Below are 16,358 nucleotides of genomic sequence, written 5' to 3'. Positions count from 1 at the left end.
AAGGGGGCTACCACAGGGTTCAACTCCTCTGGTGCAGTGCTGGCCAGTGACATAGAGGCTCTCCTGCTGCGGTGCCCATCTCAGTGCTGCCTATCTAAGGATGGTCCATTACCATGCAGCCTGGGCATAGATAGGGCTGGGGTAATTACAAGGTGCACATGTCCCCTGCAGACCAGCTCCAGTGACTGTCATTGCCATCCAGAGGCACTTGAGACTGTTCCAGAGGTTCAGGTACCTACCGGGTATTGGACACTGTTTGGCAGTGGGGATGTGCTGTTCAGCACCAGCCTTTTTGCCTTGTGTGGGACCTGTCCTGCTGCTCAGCAGCTTCGCTCGTGCTGGCTTGGCTTGTGGCCGGGGTCTGGCTGCAGTGCCGTGGGCATGGCCCTATTTGAAGTGCAGGGTTGTTGTGTGTTTACCTTGGCGAGCCTGAGGTGTACAGGAAACCAGAGAGCTCTGCTCCCTGGCTGTCACTTTATTTGTTATGGTCACAGCTCGGGCTGCCCACGCTGAGAAAAGAAGGTAACAAAAACCCCAAGCGCTGCAGCAGGGCTCCTGCCCTGCCAGCCCTGCTCTGCTGTGATTCACACCGTGGCTGAGAGCAGTGTGTCCCTGAGTGGGATGGCGGGATGCTTGGTGCCACAATATGCTCATTCTGCCTAAGAACAGGGTCACTTGACCCAGATGCATCTAGCCACACCACACCAGAAGTAACTGATAGACGCTCATCCTGATGCTCATCCTGACATTCAGTGCTCCATCTCAGTTTGCCAATGGCACCAAGCTGTGTGGTTCGGTTGATATGCTGGAGGGAAGGAATGCCATCCAGAGGGACCTTGACACGCTTGTGAGGTGGGCTGATGCCAACCTCATGAAATTTAACCATGCCAAGTGCAAGGTCCTACACCTGGGTGGGAGCAATCCCAGGCACAGCTACAGGCTGGGCAGAGAAGAGATTCAGAGCAGCCCTGCGGAGAAGGACTTGGGGGTGCTGGTCGATGAGAAAATGAACATGAGCCGGCTTCAGTGTGCGCTTGCAGCCCAGAAACCAACCATATCCTGGGCTGCATCAAAAGGAGCGTGACCAGCAGGTTGAAGGAGGTGATCCTGCCCCTCTACTCTGCTCTCGTGAGACCTCACTTGGAGTATTGTGTGCAGTTCTGGTGTCCTCAACATAAAAAGGACATGGATCTGTTGGAACAAGTCCAGAGGAGGCCACGAGATTGATCAGGGGACTGGAGCACCTCCCATATGAAGACAGGCTGAGAAAGTTGGGGCTGTTCAGCCTGGAAAAGTGAAGGCTGCGTGGAGACCTCATAGCAGCCTTCCAGTATCTGAAGGGGGCATATAGGGATGCTGGGGAGGCACTCTTCATTAAGGACTGTAGTGATAGGACAAGGGGTAATGGGTTAAAACTGAAACAGGGGAAGTTTAGATTGGATATAAGGAGGAAATTCTTTCCTGTTAGGGCAGTGAGGCACTGGAATAGGTTGTCCAGGGGGGTTGTGAATGCTTCATCCCTGGCAGTGTTCAAGGCTAGGTTGGACGAGGCCTTGGGTAATATGGTTTAGAGCAAGGTGTCCCTGCCCATGGCAGGGGGGTTGGAACTTGATGATCTTAAGGTCCTTTCCAACCCTAACTATTCTATGATTCTATGATGCCACACCATAATCTTTACCTGCACAAGCATCTGGTCACATCTTCCCTGGCTGCCTACCTCTGCTCTGCAAAACAAAACATTACCCAAGGTCTCTGTAGCTGCACCCCTGCTCCAGAACTTTCTCTTCATCCATCTCCATAACCCATGGGAAGGAGGCTTGAGGACCACAGCACAGATGCCACCCTGATGTGCAGAGCTCATCAAAGGTCTTTGGGCTTGTGGGGCTCCAGCTGTTCACTGCCCATGGCCACAAGCTCCAGAGCCCTGCTACCGCAGCAGATCCTTATCCTGGAGAGGACACCACAATGTGTTCATCCAGTACCCCATTTTTGCTTCAGGATGGGGTATAAGGGTTGGATGCTGCTGAGGACTGGGAATCCTGCTCTTTCTATGGGGCTAGATGCCTGAATGGAGACTGAAAGCACCCCTGCCGCTCCCCACCACTGTGAGAGCACTCAGACAGCAGCACTCAGCAGTATGCAAAGCATTGCATGCTGCAAGACATGGGCAAACTCTCAACTGAAGAAGTGAAGCAGAGTGATATTATAAACACACCTATTTATAGGGGCTGCCCTTCTGCCAGGGCTTGACTGGCAGCAACAAGGGTTGGTTTGGCGCTTAGGGAGCTCAGTCTAAAACCATCACCCAGCAACCTGGGAACGTGAGATGAAACCTCCTGGCACATGGAGCGCTGCTGGTCCCCATGGACTCACACCACTGGCCAGGTTGCTATTAAAGGGAGAAAACACTAGTGAGCTGATAAACAGGGGGAGGTGAGCCAGCTCCTGAAACCCACAGTGATTTGGCAGCCCTCCTCCTGGAGCAGGCAGCTGGGTGCCAGACAGCACCATGCAGGACTAAGCACATGGTCTGAAATCATCAACAGGGTGGTTTGAAAAACAGGGACTGAAATCTGTGAAGGGCACAAGCAGCTGCCTGTAAGGGGGAGGTTTTTAGGGCTCGGTGTTAGTTTTGTTGTGTTTAGGCATCTTAAGTCTCCGTGTTTTCCACCAAAAGAAAGTTCAGGAATTCACTGGAGAACCATGACAGTGTTGAGCCTGACTTTCTGAGGATATGACGTTTATAGTGTGAGATAGTGAGCAAAAAACCCAGAGCAGTGGAAGATGAGAAGCTATTTATGAAGGAAAAACTGCAGTGTTTCCTTCCAGATGCTGCTGGACTCCACCTCTCCTTCCCTCATTTGCAGAGCATGGATTTGTCTCCTGACTTTGGGCAGCACCTCCCCAGTGCTGGCCCTTGGCAGCAGGATGCTGCCTATGGAGCCACCCCTGGGTGCTACACAAGGAGAGCCTGCCCAAGGATGAGGCTAGAGGCACTGGAGACTGGGTTTTGGTTGTTCAGACCCGGGGAAGTATCACTCATGTACCTGCTCCTTGGTCCCTTGGCAGAATAACTCCCCATCTCCCTAATGAATATCATAGAATCAGAGCCAAAGTGATACTACTGTTCCTGGGACATCCTCCTTCTCCAGAGATGCTTCTGCTGTGCCTGCAGCATCAGATCCAGGAATGCCCTGGCCCTGCTTTTGACAAGATATCTCCAGAGCATCCTCTTTAATCCCTTTAGGCTGGTGTAAAATTACAGGAGAGCCACCCTTGGGACCTGCCGCTGTCTGTGTAGGATAGGATGGGATGGATCTCTTCCTATGCATATGCCCCTGGAGGCTGGTCCTGGTTATGGCCCACATGGAATGGTAAAGATCTTTATGTTAACACGAAAAGCCCCATTGCTCTTTCCCCCATGAGCCCAGATCCGTGCCTTTGGTCTCTGGCTGATGCTGCACCATGGAACAAAGCTGGGATATAGGGGCAAGATGGGAGACTCAGCTGCCAGTGCTCAAACCCCTTCATCCTGATGGACCCTCTGCTCCATCACGGAGCGGCATTGCTGGAGGAGGAGGGGGGGCCGGGCATGGGGCCGGTGTTCCCAGGGGCTGCTCAGCAGGGGCAGGCACCGGCCCGGCTCCGCTGCTCGGGATGCGGCTGCCCTCTCCCGGCTGCGGCCAGGGCTGAGCTGCGCTTCCCCGCGGCATTCCCGCTCCTCCCGGATCCCGGGATGCTCGCACCCCTCTGTCCCCTTTCCCTACTCCCATTGACTCCGAAGCATCAAACCGGAGCTTCCCTAGGCAATATGTGACCCCTCTCGCTGCTGAGACCGTCACGGCAGGGATGAGGACAATCCTCAAACGCTGCTCCTTCCCCCTTGATGACAAAGAGCATGGTGATGCCTAATGCCAGGGGTATAGAACAAGGTGGCTTGTTCTATAGCAGGTGACAGGGACACCTCTCCTCCATTCTTCTGGTCTCCATTGGAGTGGGACCCTGAACCAGTCAGAGCTTTGTGGGTATCAGTTTGGAGTATTCTTGACTTCGAGAGGAAAAAAAAACACCCCCTCCCCCAAAAATAAAAAGTATAAAAGAAAAAACCCTGTGAAAAGCCAAGTTTTGGAAGGAAAGAAGTGAGAAAAATGGTAATAGTGAGAAGGGCAGCAGTGCTGTGTGAGCTGTGGCTGGTGACAGCCCTCATCCGGGCAGAACAAAACATTCCTGAGTTCAGGGGCAGATGAGGATGTCTCTTACAAACAGATATTTCCTGAGAGGGGCCATGCTATATCCCATTCCTATTCAAAATTCCAGTGTTTTGAATTTTGCATGCACATCCTTCAAGGGTGATGCTTCAGGGAACAACTTTCCAATCTGGAAAAAGCCAAAAGCATCCAGCGTGGCCAGTGTTTCTGAGCTGGTGCTGCTCCATGCTGCTCAAAGCAGAGAGGGCACTTGGGAGAGAAGGAGCAGCATGATCCAGGGCATCTGCCTCCATGACAAAGAGTCACAAGAAGATGGAACTTGAGCCAAGAAGCACCAGGGAAAATAAGGACTTCATGATTAATAACAAGCATCTCTAGAGCAGGAACAGGTCTAGATGGAGAGCAGCCCACTCATAGAGGGAGCAACAGCCACCCCTGCACCAGGAGGAGATGCAGTAGGGGATGTATTTAAGGGAGACATTAGGAAAAGCTGTTTCCCTGAGCATGACTGGATTCATTAACACACATGCCTGTGAGAAATGGCACCTGCAGAGCAGTGGGTGCCATTCACAGGGGTGTATGAGCAGCATGGAAGGTGTGTGCACCAGGAGGAGGGAAGCAGCAGGGACGATGGAGAGGTCTGTGAGCAGAAATGAGGGATTTATGCATTATGCCATAAAACCAGGACCTCCAGTGAGTCCCTGTGATTTGCTCTCTGGATGCGTTATAGGTTATTGCTGAAAGCTGGTCTGGTCCTCTTTCTTGGGATCAAGGTGAGAAGGTAAAATATCCCCCTTTAGGGGATGTCTCTGTTCCTCACAAAGGGTCTGTGTAAGCTGCCTGGTGCACATCACAGAATTACAGAATCAACCAGATTTGAAAAGACCTTTCAGATCATCAGCTCCAACCATTACCCCAGGGCTGCCAAGGCCACCACTAACCCGTGTCACTGAGGGCCTCATCTACACGGTTTGTGAACACTTCCAGGGATGGTGACTCCACCACTGCCCTGGGCAGCCTGTTCCAATGCCTGAGCACCCTCTCTGTGAAGAAATTGTTCCCAATACCCAATCTAAACCTCCGCTGACACAGCTTGAGGCCATTTTCTCGTCTCCCATCACTTGTTACTTGGGAGAAGAGACCGACCCCACCTCACTCCATCCTCCTGTCAGGCAGTTGTAGAGAGTGATAAGGTCCCCTGAGCCTTCTCTTCTCCAGACTAATCCCCCCAGTTCCTTCAGCCATTCCTCACCTCACTTGTGCTCTATAATCACCTGGATTTTAGAGGTGATTTCTCATCTTGTGCTCTAAGATAACCTGCTGCAGCAGTGCGGGTCCCCAAGAGAACATCACCTGCAAAGAGGCATGTGTTAATAGATCCATAGGTGTTTGGGGGTGTCCTGCAGGCTTTGCGATAGTCCTACAGCCCAGCCTGGATCTATGGGTGCATTTGGTTGGGAAGCAAAACCAGGACCTCCATCGGTTTACTTGGGTGCTATTGGGTGTGCTGGGAGCTGCGGAGGTGGCTGTAGCTGGGACCCCATGCACACACCTCCACAGTGCAGTGCAGCAGGACCCTGCAGCATCCTCATCCTGCATCGCAGCCGTGTGAGGGCAGCACAGACCGCAGCAGCAGCATCATCAGCAGCGGTAGCACGAGCAGCAGGAACAGGAGCAGACCACACAGCCTGCACAACTGCTTCCTGAGGACCCGCTGCACACATCCCTTTGGGGACCCTTGCCCAAATCTCCTCCTCCTTCAGGATACTGCTTGCTCGGAGTTACTGCAATGAACAGAGCCTTGGGTGACACTGTCTACTGTGAGGCATCCCTGACCATGGCAGGGAGTTGGCACTAGAAGACCTTAAGGTCTTTTCCAACCCAAACCATTCTATGAGTCTATGATTCTATGCTGCTGTTGGCTTATAGGAAACATTTTAGCTCCTTTCCCCATGGTGGATGAGACACGGTAACCAGTCTGGTTGAGCACACTCGGCTCCAGCTGTATGTCAGCCCCCTCAGGCTTTGGGAATCCTGCTCATTCACCTGGATTCTGTGAGATGATTCAATGAATGATTCAGTGAATTTTTCATTCACTCAGAAAATTAGGCTGAAAATGGGAAAAGACATGAGAAAAGTTGAAAGAAATAAAAACATTTTGTTTCTGTTTTTCCCTGATCACACAGAATTTGCCCTGTGCAGCAACAGACTACATCCCTGAACGATGCTGAGGACAGGGACGGGAAATGTGTCCATGTCATCAACGTGCCCATGCTGACAGCGCCTTGTAGGGACTGGGGGGGGGGTTCTACCCATCCTGCTGCCCCCATGGAGTCCCACTGGAGCTACAGGGGAGGGTGCCCAAGGTGACAGGAACCTCTCTGGTGTGACAGGATACCAGCATTGCTCCTACAGTGGATGGGGATAGAAGCTGGGTCTGGGTCAGGCAGCAGGAGACAAGGTGTGTGGGCTGTGAGCCACTGCAGAGAGCAGTAGGAGTTTGGGATGAGCTGGAAGTTAGAAGGATGAGCAGGTAAGGGATGGTTTGTGCAGGATTCTGACATCGATCTGGCAGGCATCCGTCAATGTGGATGTAGTTAGAGACAGAAGACACATGGAGTTTCCAATGCTTCCCAGCTCCAGATAGTGTCTGGAGGATTTTCCTCCTGGGAAAAGATCCCTGGTGGACACTGGGGCTGGGCTAAGTCTGGATATCTGAGAGGAAAGCCAGGACTTTGTGCGGAGGGCACCTCTCAGTGCTATCTCCCTGTCCAGTCCAACCCAACCCGATCAGCTCCCCATGGGTTGTGATGGGATGGACTCTGCTCCCTGCCTTTGCCAAATGACACCAAGTAACAAAGGCACTAAATGTGGGCACTGGTCTACTTTCTCATAGACTAAATTACCTGGAAACATTTGAGGAAGACCCATCCTTATGACTGTAACATCAGGCAACGGCACCAACAGGGTGTCTTATTCAAGAGGTATGTGAGGAATAGAGAAAGTTACTCCACCTTTGGATTAGGTAGCACACAGAGACCACCTACCAATCAGCCACAGCTAACCTTGATATCTGCTTGGGTTATAAAGTTACGTAGAATTGCAGCATCACCTCTGTGGATTTGACCTTCGTTTTTCCTTTATGGTTCTTGGAAACATTCCCTTTCCTCAGAAAAAGTGCTTTTGGGAGTCTGAAGTACTTGGGGATACGGGTCTGCATGAATCTAAACACAGTGGCAAAATAACTATCACCCCATTGCATCACAGCGTGCAGATGGAGAATCACCATCCTCCTGCTGTGATGTGCTGCAGTAATTACACTGCAGCTCCAACCTCATCTATTGGGCTGAACCCAAATGCTTCCTGCTTGTTGGAGGCATGAAGCTCAGGGATGGGTCACAGAGCACCTCTGAGAGCTGCCAGCTTCAGAAAGCACTGGGGCTTCAAGAAAGCCAGGTCTGATGCTGCAGACTGCCCGTGGATGGGTGAGCAGGGAGCACTGCTATGGACCCTTATTTCCACTGGGATTTGGAAGGGGTTGCTTCTGGGTCCCGTGTCTTGGTCCCCTTATCCTCCTCTGCCCCTTGACTTTTCTCACCACTGCTCCACTGAAGCATAAAGTAGTGCTCCTCCATGGAAACCCCTTCAGGCAATGGAAGAAGAGACATTTGCTACTCACAGAATAGAATAGTTAGGGTTGGAAAAGACCTTAAGGTCATCCAGTTCCAACCCCTCTGCCATGGGCAAGGACACCACACACTAAACCATCTCACCCAATTCTCTGTCCAACCTGGCCTTGAACACTGCCAGGGATGGAGCATTCACATCCACTCCAGTGCCTTTCCACCCTTACAGTAAAGTAAAACCCTTACTTCCCTGTTCAGAAGCCACAGCTTTGCCCATGGTAAAGCTCCAAGGTGATATTGATGCAGGTTTCCCAGCACAAGGATGTGGTTGGTCATCCCAATAATTGCATCCCAACCACAGCCACCGTGGTCCCGCTCAGGCATCTCATCACCTGGAATAGCCTGATAACGCAGTTCAACCCTATGGCTTGCCAGGCACTATGCAAAGGACCTCCAGCTGGAGCAAACAGCTCCGTTGGGCAGGGACTCTTAAAAGTCCCTATGTCTGAGGTAGGGGAATCCAAGGCGTCCCCTGGTTTCCCTCACAGGCAATTTGCACCTCATGACAACACCCAGGACAGTTTATCCTCAGCCATCTGATGCTTTCTCTCCTGAACGTGCTTCCATGCCGAGGGAGTGCTCAGCAAAGCACACTTCTGGAGGAGAGTCCCCCGAGATGGCAAAAGTCCATGGGATTTATCTCTGCAACTTATAAAACTTTACTACAAATCTTCTGGCCCAAGCAAGCCGAGAGCCTGCTCCATAAATTACTACCAAGCTAGGGATTAGGAGCACTAAAGCAGACGTACTTCGCAGCTAAAAATAAGGCACGGCACAAGCCCGAAGATTTGTTCTGCCTGGAAGTTTTATTGCACCCAAACTGTATGAGATAATGTGCGGCAAACAGGCGCTTAGCGGATCCATCTGCTTTTGGACACGTTTGCCTGCGCAATCGCTCTGGAACGAGGCAATGAAAGTGGAGTTAGACCGTGTGTTACCCTGGCGCAGTAAAACTTTCTCCAGACAAAGACGGACGGAGATCCCATCCCCTCCCAGCGCTGCTCCTACTGCATCCCTGGGGATGCTGCATCCCTGGTGCTCCAAGGAGATTGAGCTTGGGTAGAATTTGGGGATATTTAGAAAGCAGTAAGCCCCACCAGTGCTGGTGCTGGGTCTTGTTCTTGCTGTGTTCCTGCAATCCTGGGGGACTTTGTGCACAGTCCTAACACAGGTTTGGTGCCCAAGCTCAGCCAAGGAGGTCACTTCCCTGGCTGGGGATTCATGCAGGAGCTGTTAAGTTCCAGCAAGTCATAGTTAGGTCTGGATAGGGATTGCTTCCCTCTGTCCATAGACACATCACTATGCTTAGGTTGGGCTTCCTTAGCCTATGGATGTGAACAGGCTTTGAGAGAGTGTTTTCCCTCTTCAAAAGCCCGTCTCTACCTCCAGGGGTGCCCATCGTCCTGCTTGCTGGGTGACTGAGTGTAGTTCTGCCAGCCCCTAAACTGGAGACACGCAAAAACCTAGCACAAGAGTTGGAACACATTCACGCGATCGAAGGGTGGATGAGGTTTGCAGGGACTCCGCTCATCTTTGCTCGAGCAGGGCCACCTAGGGACGGTTGACCAGGACTGCATCCAGACAGCTTTGGAGCATCAACAAAGGTTGGTCACTCGATAATCTTCCTGGGCAACCTGCTGCGGTGGTTGGTCACCCTCATGCTAAAAGTTTGTTTCCTGATGTCCAGAGGGAACCTCCTGTGTTTGAGTGCCCATTGCCTCTGGTCCTGTCACTGGAAAGCGCCTGGCTCCATCTTTTTTACACCCTCCCTTCAGGTATTTATTTACATTGACAAATTCCTCCTGAGCTTCCTGTTCTCCAGGTTGAGAAGTCCCACCTCTTCCCAGCCTTTCCTTGCAGGAGAGATGCTCCAGTCCCTTCACTATTCCTGTGGCCCTTTGTTGGACTTTCTCCATGTCTCTCTTGTACTGGGGAGCCCAGAACTGGACACAGCACACAGCACTCCACGTGTGCCCTCACTGATGCTGGGTAGAGGGGAGGGATCTCCTCCCTTGACCTGCTGGCAGTATTTTCCTTGGTGCAATCCAGGGTACCTTCTCTGGGGCAAGGGCACATTGCTGGCTCATGTTCAACTTGGCATCCACCGGGATCTCCAGGTCCTCCTCTGTCAATCTGCTTCCCAGCTGTGTGGCCTCCAGCATATACTGGTGCATGCGGTTGGTCTCCCTCCAGGGACAGGGTTTTACACTTCTGCTTGTCAAACTTAATGGAACTCTTGCTGGCCCATGCCTCCAGCCTACTGAGATCCCTCAGGATGGCATCACAGCCTCTGGCATGTTAACCACTGCTGCAGCAGTGAGGTGCAGGGGAAGGTGAATTCCTCCTGCACACTCCTGACCTGATCTAGGACCACCCTGTGAAGAATGGAATGGAGCAATGTGGTGCAGCCACTGTGCAGCATGGCTGAGGTTGGTTGGACACCAATCCAATGTCCCTCCAATGTCACTAGGGCTCAGCTGCTCCAGCAGCAACCTCAGAGGTGTCAGTAAGACCCAGGCATGTGGCTGAGATCCCACTTCAGCTATAACACCAGGCTGGTTAATATTTGATCACAGCCATGATCACAGCAGCATTTGAGGAGCCCTGCCCATGCCTTGGCAGGAGTTATGTCTCAGGATGAGTTTCTCTGGGATGTGAACCAATGCATGGGACAAGGCAGGCGCTGAAGCAGTCAGCAGTGGTATAGAGAGTGCAGCCAGGGATGTATGGCTTAACAGAGCTGAGAAGTGCAGCTGCTGTGTTACCCTCTTCCCTGCCTGGAACAGGGACAGCCCTGTCCTGTCACCCTGATGAATGTGACAAGTGTGCTGCTAGCTTGGCTGGAACCAGTCCTGGAGAAATGTGTCACTGTTGGACTTCAGCTGGGGCTGTGATGCACCGGGGTATGAAGGAGCTCAAGCACTGAGCTGCTATCACCCCCTTGGTCACATCAACAGGGCACAAGTGTGCACCTGATGCACAACCCCACCTCCATCCTCATGCATGTCTGAGTGTCTCATGGCATGGGACAGAGGAGGAGGATGAGTTACCCTGCTCTGGAAACCATCTCTGCATGTGCAGCCACAACAAGTATCCCATCAGCTTCTGGAGGCTGCAAGTGTCCTCCTGCATCAAAACCCAGTAAGCAGCAGAAGGATGACAGGTCCCACACTGGCCTGTGGACTGATACCATGATTCCCAGCCCCATAGCAGCACCCAGCAGCTATCCCTGAGCCCCATGAGCATCATTTGCTGTGCCTCCCTGGATCTGCAGCCTCAGGTGTGCCCAAGTGATCTTCAGGGCCACCATGGAAGGTCCACCAGCCCTGGGAACACACACAGCCCATGCTGAGACCAAGCTGTGGTGTGTGGTGAAGCCATCTGTTTCCATCCTGCAGCTGCTGTCCTTCCCATTGCAATTTACTCTGCCTCCTATAATTTATTCATCCCAGGATGCAGCTTGTACATCTGCAGTATCATTACTGCAGACACCATTAGCTTTAAAGTTTTATAAACCTCTGTGCAGGTGATAAGTTGAAAAGTTAAAGAGGGTTATTGTGGCAGGGAAAGAAGAAAAGGGTATTTGCTCAGTGTTCATCTCACACCAGAGAGCCATGCTCTGGCGGGCTTTAGAGGGAGATCAGCAGATCAAGTGAACCGCTGCCAGCTCCCAGCCAGCAAAACCAGCTGCAAATCCATTTCCACTGGATCCATGCTCTCTAGTCGAGGGATCTACAGGCATTTCTATGTCATTCACACCTCCTATTTCCTTGGCTGCACCAGTTCCCCAGGCCAATGACATAGGGGCTGCAGATCCAGATGTTTGCATTTGTACATGTTGCCCATGTTTCAACCAGCATCAGTGATGCACTGGCAAGGGTCAGGGCAATCCTGAATCATCTGCCTGCTGCCTGTTGGTTTGGAGGCTGGAGGACTCTCCAAGGAGATGGGAAAGTCACCACCATGGCTATGCCCACCACTCAGAGCAAGCATGGAGCTCCCACCTTGAACCCCCTTCCTGCCTCTGTGCTTCCTGAGCAGAGCACCAAGCTTCATGCACCCACATTAAGGACCAGAGCAGTTAATTAATGCTGAGTAAATTTCCCTAGAGTGTTTCCGTGGCCAGGATGCAGGTAATGCACTGAAAACTGTACTTACAAGTTTTGGCAGGGAAGCAGGCATGGGAGCCTTCACTGGGGGCCCTGCATCCCTCTCCATGAATGAATAGCATGCTGATCACTCCTGGCAGTTGGAGGTCTCTCTGACAGCTGAGACAGGGGGATAAATTCCCTCTCCTCAAGGCCAAGGGAGATGTGTGTACAAGGATGATTTATGGGCTGCTTGCAAGGAGTGATGAGCTGAAGGCTGCAGGGAGCAGGGTCAGTGCCAAGAAGCTTGGGGCACAGAGGAGTGAGGGGTGGCTGGGAGCAGGGAGGGGATTAGTGGAGATAGGATCCCAAAGGAGTCCCACAGCCTTCTCTCTCCATATTACAGGTTAGAGCATGGATCTGGACCAAGAATCCCAAATTGCTTCTCCATCCCTGATGTACCTGCAGCCTTCCTGCAGTCTGAGAGCTTGGATGCTGTTGCCTGTCTCCAGGGTATGGTCATGGCACAGGCAGGTGTGAGCACTGGTGACAGGCTGCTGTGGGTCTTGCTGGAACGACTCTATCCATCTTGTACATCTTCTTTTTCCTGCTGGTTAATGGTATTTACCTGTCTGGAAGGATTTGGTTGGATAATGTGGCTTCTGCCTTCCTTTTCTATACACCTTATACACAGTGTCACTGCCTCCTGTGGGTCAACGTACAGCAAGGTGGGTTTGTCATGGTTAACTGCAGTGTCCAAGCCCTGATCTTTCACATGAGCTTTGCCAGCAGTTGGTGGCAGCTTGAGTTCAAGCTTCAGCAAGCATCTTTCAGTCTGTGCATCCCTCTCCACCTACAGGCATCTTCTGTCTCCTTCCAGAGACACATTTGCCCAGGATGCTCCAGGACCAGTCTGAAAGGATACGGGCTCTAAATGCTTAGCTGGGCAGGATTCACAAACCTTTGAGGAACAGGAGGGGAATGAAGCATGGGGAGCCCTGCAGGACACAGCAGCCTAGCTGGGACTGAGCAATTCCCAGAATGTCCTGCTCCCCTTACATTGCCACATTATCTTTAGGGAAGGAAAAGACATTAACTTTGCTGCATGCCTGGGGTAGCCATTGTCTGCTGGGATGACTTTGCCCTGGACAGAGGTCCCATTTGTTTTTTTTGGGGTGGCACTCTGTGGCTGTGAGCATCATCTTTTCCACATTAATGCTGTTGATGCTAAAACAGGTCAGCCTGTTCTGCTGCATAGCTCACAGTGAAGACCTTCCCCTGCTCTTCCCCGCAAAGCCCTGACTCCTCAGAAACAGGCAGGGGTTTCCTCAAGGCTTTGTTGTCTTCTGCAGACCACAGTAGTCTTGAAGACCTTATGAACCTCAGCAAGCCTTGGTAATCCTGGACTTGACTCTATGTGTCTTGGTGAGCTGGCACAGGGAAGACAGCCCTGCACTGCTCTTCCTGCTGCCTATGGCCAGTTCTTGGGGACATGCCCATATGGTGTGTCTGGGACTGCTGGCTGCCTGACCAGATGTGATGCAAGTCATTTCTAGGATGGGATGGAGCTGATTGAGCAGAGGTGGATGGAGGAGGTATTAGTTCATGCAATGCTGAGACGTTACCCATGACAATCCCTTACGGAATGTGAAGACAAAGCAAAACTGGACTCAATGGCCAATTCTGTCAGCCAAAACTAGCTCCTTCTCACTCTTCCACTGCATGGCTTTCTTCCCTTCATGCTGAACAACTTCCAGCCACTGATATGCCAGGAGAAAGACTTCTCTAACTGCTCCTGACTTGAGACTGCTGCCAGGTAAACAGAGTGGAAATTAGTGGAGACAAGTAAATAATTTGTAAACAATCATTTATTTATTACTTTCCCCTCCTTTCCCTGTGCAAGCAGATTGCAAGATGCTTCAGAAGCACTCGCAATTTGGAGTGTGCTCTCTTGTAAGGCATTTCCCACTCCCTATGAATAACTTATGAACAGATCAGAGTGAATATTTAAGGCCTGAAAATCCAGAGAGTTGGGCTTCAGAGCTGACTAAGTACCACTCTGGCTCCTCAAATAGACAAGCTATCTGACAAAATAGCACTAAATGGATTCACCGTGCTGTAATTAAAGGGTGAGCACATTTGTTAGGCAATGGGTTACCCATCAGGTGCGGTAGGCAGTGTGCAGGGGGACAGCAGTGCCTGGGGGATGAGGCAGGTCTATGAATGCGATTTGGACACCAAATGTTAGTGTTTGCTTTTGGGGGTGATTTGTGCTGTGCAGTGCTCCTTGTGAGCTGTACATGGGAGGCAAACACAGCCCAGCCAGCTGGGTTGATGCTGGATTTTCACAGAGGATAGCCTTGCACATCTATAAATTACCCCAGCATTAGCAGACAGCACGCACAGAGGGTCTGAGCCCCAAACCCTCTGAGAGCATGAAGATGCGCTGACTTCAAAGGGTCCAAAGCCAGGCTTGCACTTGTCTTCAGTCAGGTGCTCTGTGCCAGGCATTTATCCACCTTCAAGCTCAGCCACCTGCTTTGTGTTATTCTTTTTTTATATATAAGAATGATTCTAATTCACTCAGAGAAAGTCTCCCAACCCCCTGCTCGGCTGCTGAGGCAAGGATTCAGACCAGTGCTACATCAAACAGGGGAGGGGGGCTATGGGTTGAAATCCCCGTTGCTCTTGCAGAGCATCTTGCCAACCCTGTGAAGGATGCTCCCCACATCCCAGCCCCAGCAGGACCCACTGCCCTGGGTGGTGCTTGTGGGACCATGGGCTGTGTCTCATGATGAGTATCTTTCCCACTGCAGGTCTCAAACACCTCTCAGTGCTGGAAGAAAGGCAGGAGCCCCATCTTCGGGGGACATGAGCAGTGCCCTGTCCTCAGGCAATTGGCACAGTTTCTTTCATGACATCTGGCTGAGATGGCAGGAGGAAAAGAGACTAGATAATCTGTCCAGATCCTGCTCATTTCCTTCATTATAGTGACTCAGAGGTCCTTGGCAGAGCTTAAACCAGGGGAGAATGTGAGTCACACAGGTACGGATCCAGGAATCCAAACACTTGTGATACCCAGGGCATGCCAGCAGTCACCTGCTGTCTCCCAGAATGCCACGAGTCTCCTTTGGGGATACTGTGGCACATCTACGGACACGATATTGGTCATTCCATGCTCCTGTGCATCACAGTGGTTGGCTACACACAGGCAGCCCTACCAAGAGCACCCACAAGTTAATGCAGCAGGCCCTGTAGTAGAGAAAGGGGACTGTTTCCACTGCAGGGATGGACCCAAAGCAGGACACAGCTTGAGGCCGGCCCCAGCTCCCCCTTGCTGGATCCCCCATCCATCTGTAGTCCCTTCCCCTCTCCGGCAGCCCCATACACCTGCATTCCAAGGCGGAGTGGGATTTATCCTGCCCCAGGCACTCAGTGCAAGGGTCAGCATTCATAAACTAGAGCCCGGGCCAGCTGCCTCACTTGTGCCCACAGGGACAGCATCAGCATCCCGGGCACGGTTCACTGTCGGTACATGGGGCCATCCTCTGGACCATCACCCATCCTATGCGTTCAGGGCATGGTGGGGATGGGTCTGAGGGCTCTCCTCCCCGCACCAAGCACTCTGGGTAACCCCTGGTCTGTGGGAGGCAGTGTGAAGTCATTCTGGTCCTCCAGCAGACCCCTCCAGCTGTGTGGAGCCAGCGCAGATTGTGGGACGTGTCTGGTGACTGACGGGGCCTCAAATCCACGTTTATGTGAGATGATATCGAGAGTTTTAGCTGTTTTATGAGGGAAGGGGTCAGGGGGAGGAAGGGGTTCCCAGCGCAGCTCGGGGGGGAGGCGGCGATGCGTGCATGTGCGTGTGTGAGACACGTTTCGTCCCGATGACCCCCAGCTGCAGGAGTCCTGCACAGATAGAACCGGCATCCCATCACCTCCGAGCGGTGAGGAGCAGCTGGGGAGGAGGTTGGACAATGGTTGGAGCAGGGATGGATCTCTGGACCAAACCATGTACTCAGCCCATCCTGCACATCACCAATGTCCCCTCCCATCTCTACCCATGGGATTGCTCCAGGCTTTTCTCAGTAGATGAGTCCTTGTAAAACTCTGTTGAGCTGGTCTCCTCTTTCCCCAAAGGAAAGCCCTCCTGGTGGAGTGCCCCAGCACAACTTCTCCAACACCCAGAGCCTGGTGAGATGCTGTGTCTGCTTTCAAACCCCACTGATCCTCCAGGAGAATCTGCTCTCCTGACCTGCAGCCTCATTTGGTGCATGCTGCTGGTTTCCACAGGGGTACCCTCTTTGCAAATGAGGAGCAGAACAGCGTCACCAGTGCTTTTCAGATGGCCAGAAAGTTGCCTGGTCCAGTGTCAG

Source organism: Neopsephotus bourkii, unplaced genomic scaffold (assembly GCF_033783945.1).
Source record: "Neopsephotus bourkii isolate Nb327-2 ecotype Australia unplaced genomic scaffold, CSIRO-AGI_Nbou_v1 NB_1721, whole genome shotgun sequence".
In the NCBI taxonomy this organism is placed as follows: domain Eukaryota; kingdom Metazoa; phylum Chordata; class Aves; order Psittaciformes; family Psittacidae; genus Neopsephotus; species Neopsephotus bourkii.
The sequence above is the reverse complement of the archived record's forward strand: the minus strand, read 5'-3'. Positions refer to the sequence as shown.